This window comes from Rhinoderma darwinii, chromosome 2 (genome assembly GCF_050947455.1).
Source record: "Rhinoderma darwinii isolate aRhiDar2 chromosome 2, aRhiDar2.hap1, whole genome shotgun sequence".
NCBI lineage: Eukaryota > Metazoa > Chordata > Amphibia > Anura > Rhinodermatidae > Rhinoderma > Rhinoderma darwinii.
Genome location: NC_134688.1, coordinates 266,787,290 through 266,795,269, shown reverse-complemented (window position 1 = coordinate 266,795,269; position 7,980 = coordinate 266,787,290). Strand labels below are relative to the sequence as shown.

Here is a 7,980-nt window from a genome sequence, read left to right as displayed (position 1 = left end):
TAATACCAGCCTGCGGCCGCCCCAGTGGCCGACCATCACTACAGATGGTCAAGTACTGGATAGTACCCGGCTCTTCCCAGCACCCCTGGTGGCGGTGGGTACCGGGGTAATAAAGGGGGTTAGTGTTAGCCTCTGCACCGGCTAACACTAAGCCCCGCCGTAATTCGAGGTTAAAACGGGCGAATTACGTCCGTAAATAGGGCGTGTGAACCCAGCCTTAGTGTACAGGGACAGTTATATTAGGAGGGAGTGGGACAGAGATAGTGAGCGTGTGAGAATTACAAGTAACTTATGTGTTTTGTGTTGTAACATAACTTCCATGTATGTTTAGGTAAATGGGTGGTGGTATAGATTAGGATTGTAATACCGTGTTTATACTGTACTGTGATTAGTTACTGTATTTTATATATGAGAGTGATTACTGTATGTTAATAAATATTATCTTTATTTACTATACGGTCTTATTCCCTTGAGTAGCAGCAAAAGCAATTGGATCGACGTTAGTATAAAGAAAAGGTAGGGGAACTAAACATAACCCTAGAGACCCCGATTATAAAGCAGGTAGTAATAGTGGGTGACACTAACCAGTGAACCCTGCTGTTATACCACCCATTTAACAGGCATTATACTGCATGGGAGAATTTGTGTGGGCATTATACTGTATGGGGGCATCTGTGTTGGCTTTATACTGTATGGGTACATCTATGGGGGCATTATACTGTATGGTGGCAGCTATTTGGCATTATACTATGTGGGAGGCACTATGGGAGCATGATACTGTGTGGGCTGAACCAGGTGTGTATGGGCGGGGATTGGGTGGGATCAGAGGCATGGCTTAAAAATAAAAAATAAAAGCTTGTCCCACTTTGTGATGCTTGAAAGTTGGGAGGTATATGTAATGTGGATATATCAATAAAAGCATTTAATGATGTATCAATAAGAATTGTACATGGCTGCTGGTTTTAAGCATTTTAACCCCTACTCGCACGAGTAACTTCCCGCATGAGGACGTATAGTTACTGAGTTGTTTCCGGTGCACACTGTCGGCGACAGTGTGCATCGGGAACCTGGAGGTCAGTTGTCGCCGACAGCTGACACTCCACTCTTGCCGGCCAGCGGTCCTTTGCCCCTGATTTCGGCAAATTAACCCCTTAAATTGGGTGATCGGTTACAATGGCCGAATTTTAGGGGTTTCTAGCATATCGGCAGACCCCGGTCCGAAATCGTGGGGTTTGCCGATAGTTAGCATGGCAAACGGAAGCTAAACAATGGCCTCTGTGTCTGCCATGGACGGAAGCCTATCAGGACCAACGTTCGGCTGGTCCAGATAGGCTACCTGTCAGAGTGACAGGAAGTCACTGTGTCGTTCGCGATGCACACTGTCGGCGACAAGGTGTGCATCGGGAACTGGGAGGTCAGCTGACACTCCAGTGTTGCCGATCAGCGGCTCATCGCCGCTGATTTCAGCAATTAACCCGTTAAATGCGGTGCTCGATTGCGATCGCCACATTTAGGGGGTTTGTAGCACATCAGCAGCCCCCATGCCATTGTGGGGGTTGCTGATGCTTCTGCTGGCATCTGGAGGCCAGGCAACAGCCTTCGGGTCTGCCATGTATGGAAGCCTATGAGGACCAGCCTCTGACTGGTCCTCGTAGACTTACAGTCAGAGTGACTGTGACGTCACACTGACAGTTGGAATACATTGCACTAATAGGTAGTGTAATGTATTCTAGCAGCGATCAGAGCTGCAGGTAATAAAAGAAAGTGTAAAAAGTAAAAAAAAAGTTAATAAAAATGTTTTATAAAAGTGTAAAAATAAAAGTTTTTGTTTTCCTATAATAAGTCATTTATTATAGGAAAAAAAATGAAAACGTTAAAAAAAGTACACATATTTGGTATCACCGTGTTCGTATCCACCAAACTATGAAACTATAATGTTCTTTTTTCCGCACGGTGAACGCCGCAAACAAAATAAACGGAAAACTATGTCAGCATCACTATTTTTTGGTTACCACCCCTCCCAAGATATAGAATAAATAGTGTTCAAAAAGTGAAAATTTACCCCAAAATTATACCAATAAAAATTACAACCCGTCCCGCAAAAAACAAGACCTCCCACAGCTTTTTTGACTAAAAAATAAAAAAGTTATGGCTCAGAATAGGGTGTCAGAAAATAAATTATTTTATAGAAACGTAATTTTATTGTGCAAACGCTGCAAAACTTTAAAAAAAAACGATATACATATGGTATCGCCGTAATCGTACCGACCCGCAGAATAAAGTAAAATGTCATTTATTGCGCACGGTGAAAGCTGTAAGAAATAATGAATTTAAAACGCCAAAATAGCTGTTCTTTGGTCACCTTAGCTCTAAAAGAGATGTAATAAAAGTAATCAGGAAGATGTATGTACCATAAAATGGTACCAATAAAAGCTACAGCTCGTCCCGCCACAAATAAGCCCCCACATCGCTCAATCGACCAAAAAAAAAAAAGTTCTCAATGTCAGAATTTGAAGATACAAAACAATTAATTTTTTTTAACAAATAGTCTTTTCTTTGTAAAAGTAGTAAAATATAAAAAAAACTATATAAATTTGGTATCACCGTAATCGTATTGAGACGAAGAATAAAACCAAAGTTGTGGTTTTTACCGCACAGTGAAAGACTTAAAAACAAAATCCCAAAAACAATGGAGGAATCACAGTTTTTTCCAATTTCAGCCCGCAAATTATTTTTTTTCAGTTTCCCAGTACATTATATGGTACTTTAAATGGTATTAATAGAAACTACAACTCTTCCCGCAAAAAATAAGCCCTCACACCACTCTATTGACGTAAAAATAAAAAAAAATTATGGCTCTTGGAAGGCGGAGAGTGAAAAACAAAAATGAAAAAGCAAAAAAGGATCAGTCCTGAAAGGGTTAATTAATTTCTAATAAAAAAACATTTATGACCACATATGGGGTATTGCCATAATCGGGAGAAATTTCTTTACAAATGTTGGGGTGCTTTTCCTCTTTTAACCCTTGTGAAAATTAAAAAATGCAACATTTTAGTGGACAAAAATGTTGATATTCATTATCATGGCCTAATTCCACTAAATTCTACAAAAAACCTGTGGGGTAAAAATACTCACTATACCCCTAGAACAATTTCTTGAGGGGTGTAGTTTCCAAAATAGGGTCACTTTTGGGGGGTTTCCACTGTTTTGGTCCCTCCGGGGCATTGCAAACCCAACATGGCACTGAAAACCAATCCAAGCAAAATCTGAGCTCCAAAATCCAAAAGGCGCACCTTCCCTTCTGGGACCAAACAGCAGTTTATTACCACATATGAGGTATTGCCATAATTGGGAACAATTGCTTTACAAATGTTGGGGTGCTTTTTCTCCTTTATTCCTTGTAAAAATGAGAAAATTCTGTTTCCACAGAAAAAAAAGGTAATTTTCATCTTCACAGACTAATTCCACTAAATTCTGCCAAAAAACTGTGGGGTCAAAATGCTAACTATACCCCTAAGAAAAATGCCTTGTAGTTTCCAAAATGGGGTAACTTTTGGGGGGTTTCGACTGTTTAGGTACCACAAGACCTCTGCAAACCTGACATGGGGCCTAAAATATATTCCTAAAAAAAGGAGGCCCCAAAATCCACTAGGTGCTCCTTTGTTTCTGAGACTGGTGCTTCAGTCCATTAGGACACTAGGGCCACATGTTGGATATTTCTAAAAACTGCAGAATCTGGGCAATAAATATTGAGTTGCGTTTCTCTGGTAAAATCTTCTGTGTTGCAGATTTTTTTTTATTACAAATGAATTTCGGCAAAAAAAATTAAATTTGTAAATTTCACCTCTACTTTGCCTTAATTACTGTGAAACACCTAAAGGGTTAAAACACTTTCTGAATGCTGTTTTGAATACTTTGAGGGGTATAATTTCAAAATGGGGTGATTTATGGGGACTTTCTAATATAGAAGGCTCTCAAAGCCACTTCAGAACTGAACTGGTCCCTGAAAAAATAGCCTTTAGAAACTTTCTTGAAAATATGAGAAATTGCTGCTAAAGTTCTAAGCCTTGTAACGTCCTAGAAAAATAAAAGGACGTGAAAAAAAAACGACATATGGGGGATGTTAACTAGTGGTATTTTGTGTGGTATTACTATCTGTTTTACAAGCAAATACATTTAAATTTAGAAAAATGCTAATTTTTGAAAATTTTCGCTAAATTCACAAATAAATATTGAATTTATCGACCAAATTTTTTCACTTGCATAAAGTACAATATGTCACGAGAAAACAAACTCAGAATCGCTTGGATAGGTAAAAGCATTCCGGAGTTATTATCACATAAAGTGACATGTCAGATTTGAAAAAATCATCTGTGTCCACAAGGCCAAAACAGGCTGTCTCCTAAAGGGGTTAAGATTGAACAAGTCCTGTTATAGTTTTTTTTTTTTATATAGTGGGAATGACCACACATGTATAACTACTTCATCATTGAATGCCACTTTAACCCGTTAGTGACCGGCCCATAGTGTTTCGACGTCGGTCACTAACGGGCCTTATTCCAATGCCATAGACTTTTTACGTCGCTGCATCGGAATACATAAACAGAGCAGGGAGCTCTGGGTGTGTCCCTGCTCTGCCGGGTGAGATCGATATTAGTATCGATCTCACCAGTTTAACCCCTCAGATGCGGTGCACAATAGCGTGCACCGCATCTGAGTGGTTTGGGAGAGAGGGAGGGAGCTCCCTCTCATCCAACTGACACCCGGCAATAAGATCGCCGAGTGTCTGTTTCTCCGATGGCAGCCGGGGGCCTAATAAAGGCCCCCAGGTCTGCCTGTGGTGAATGCCTGCATAGGTCATGCCGGAGGCATGACCTAGCAGATGCCTGTCCATTTTACACGGACAGGCATAATACACTGCAATACAGAAGTATTGCAGTATATCATAAATGTGATCGGATTATCGCATAGTGAAGTCCCCTAGTGGGACTAGTAAAAAAAGTAAAAAAAAAGTTTGATAAAAAGTGAAAAAAAAAAACAAGTTAAAAAAAAATACTGAAAAAAACACTTTTCCCCCCTTACAAACGGCTTTATTATTAACAAACAAAATAAAGTAAAAAAGTTACACATATTTGGTATCGCCGCATCCGTAACGAGCCCAACTATAAACTTATTACATCATTTAACCCGCATGGTGAACATCATAAAAAATTAAATAAAAAAACATGCAAAAATTGCTTTTTTCTTTGAATCCAGCCTTAAAAAAAATGTGATAAAAAGTGATGAAAATGTCGCATCTACTTCAAAATGGTATCGATAAAAACTACAAGTGGTCCCACAAAAAAAAAGCCTTCCTACAATTGCATCGGCGAAAAAATAAAAATGTTACGGCTCTTCAAATATGGAGACACAAAAACAAATAATTTTGAAAAAAAAGTGTTTTCACTGTGTAAAAGTAGTAAAACATACAAAAACTATACAAATTTGGTTTTGTTGCAATTGCAACAACCCGCTGAATAAAGTTATTGTGTTATTTATACCACACGGTAAACGGCGTAAATTTAGGACGCAAAAAAGTGTGGCGAAATTGCTGTTTTTTTTCTATTCCCCGCCAAAAAAAGTTAATAAAAGTTAATCAATAAATTCTATGTACCCCAAAATGGTGCTATTAAAAATGACAACTTGTCCAGAAAAAAACAAGACCTTATACAGCTATGTCGACGCAAAAATAAAAAGTGTATAGCTCTTTGAATGAGACGATGGAAAAACGTAAAAAATGGCTTGGTCATTAACGTCTAAAATAGGCTGGTCATTAAGGGGTTAAACAAAAGGAAAATGGTGCTTCTGGACTGGACGTGGTTGCATTTGAAAAATATGTCATTGACTCCCCGCCCATTATTTTTTCTAGCAGAGTAGGCCACAGGAGTCTTGGCCAGGGGCAGTCAGTATGATCCACCGGATAGGTCATCAGTATATGATCAGTGTGTGTCCGACACCTGCACCGATCCACCACTCTGGCTGCCTCCATGCACCGGATGTTTGGAATGGTATGCAGTAGTTGGAGATGGAAGCAGGTAGCTCCGACCACTGCATAGTGGTCGTTCAGCAGAAATGCAGCTCTGCTCTTATTCACCTGAATAGGAGCCGAGCTGCAGTACTGCAGCTCGGCTGCTATTATTTGACCGAAGCCATCTGCTTCCGGCAATGTAGTCCGGTGCCCGGAGGCAGCTGGAGTGGCAGATCGGTCCGGGGTCCAGATGTCGGACACATATACTGATCACCTATCTGGTAGAAAGGTTATCAGTTGTCAGAACGTGGAAAGCCCCTTTAATGGCTATGTGCAACTTTATAATTAGTTTTTATTAAAAAATTATTTTTACTTTTTGAGATACAGTTGCTTTGTATTCTGTATACAGAGCAGGTGAATAGTGCGCGGGACCGGACGGGTATAGGATTTATCATAAGATACAGCTGCTCTGTATACAGAATAAAGAGCAGCTGTAACTCAAAAATTAAAAATAATTTTTAATAAAAACTAATTATAAAGTTGCACAAAACACACTGATTGACCTTTTTATTAAAAAAAAAATAGCTTTCAAAGGTTTGCATAGCCTTCAATGGTCCAGAGCAGACAGCACAATTATGTCACTGCATTGTGGGGTGCACAAAAGGAGGCATTATTTCTGTGTTTGGGGTTCAAAGAGGGCCATTAACTTTGTGGGGCGCAAAGGGGGCATTATTACCATGTAAGAGGCACAAAGTGGGGCATTATTACAGTGTGGGGACACAAAGCGGGCACTATTACTGTGTGAGGCATTGAGAAGCACTTATTGTGTAATGACAAAAGGGGGCACTGTTACAGTGTGGGGCACAAAAGGGGCGCTATTACTGTGTGGCGAAGAAAGGGGGGGTCCTTTTATTATGTGGGCCACTATTACCAACTGGGGCACCGTTACTAATTGAATTACTATTTATCTGGCACTATTGTCTTTGCGTCACTATCTGTCTGGTACTATTATATTTCTATTGCTGGATTTTTTTAAATTTGTTCTCATTAGAGATGAGCAAATCAATTCTAAACAAATCGAATTTGGTCAGAATTTCCCAAGAGTTTTGAACTTGCCATTAGTAAGGACATGCGATTCTTCTGAAACGCGTAGGCTACATTGTCAATGCATTCACCCCACCCCATGCAGTTTGGATTTTAAAACGCTGACAATAAAATTTGAAGGCATCTTCCTTTTTTAAATTGCGCTGGATCCAAGTTTCCTTTATTCTGCCTGTTATTTCACCGTGTGCCGCCACAGGGATCCGTGTGCATATAAGATTTGCATACTTGAATCGGTGAGCTGGGGGATTCCTCCCCTTTTCCTTTTCTATGTTCTAGAACTGTATACAACTGTATATAACTTTATGTCCTAGAAGACATAAAAGTCAGACAAGGCAATTGTGGTACTTGCGATTCACGGCAAATTAATTTGAACCAAATCAAATTTCGAGACCGATTCGAAACAATCGGTCCCAAAATGAACATCGGGATATTTTCTCATCTTCAGTTCCTCTGCAGAGAAGTGTCATGGCTTTAAGAAGTCTTCAAGGCAGTCTGGGCTGGTTAGAGAAGAAAAGGGAGTGTGAACACTCTAATCAGTGAAAACGTCATCCGTGAGTCAAAATCTCTCACATAAATATAGATAAAAGATTGCAATGCTAAATAGATATAATTGTTTTTATGATGTTTAGTAGACATCGTAAGACAATAAACCTGTTAGGCCCTATGCACACGAACTTATTTTTGCGGCCGCAATTCACCCGCAAATCTGTGGGTGAAATGCGGCCCCCTTCATTTCAATGGGCCCATACACACGACTGTGGTTTCCACGGTCCATGCATTGCCTGGGAGCCTGGACCACAAAAAAGATAGGACATGTCTTATTACGGACGCATTTTGCTGTCCAGGCTCATAGAAATGAATGCACACGG

At 39.9% G+C, this 7,980-nt stretch overlaps 1 long non-coding RNA gene across 1 annotated transcript in view; it reads right to left on the bottom strand.

The window, feature by feature from the left end:
* Positions 1 to 7,259: 7,259 nt before the first annotated feature.
* LOC142741137 (uncharacterized) overlaps positions 7,260 to 7,980 on the bottom strand; it is a 46,846-nt gene continuing 46,125 nt past the window's right edge. The window contains exon 3 of the long non-coding RNA XR_012881010.1: positions 7,260 to 7,608. This is a non-coding gene — a long non-coding RNA (uncharacterized LOC142741137). The remainder of the gene's footprint in view (positions 7,609 to 7,980) is intronic.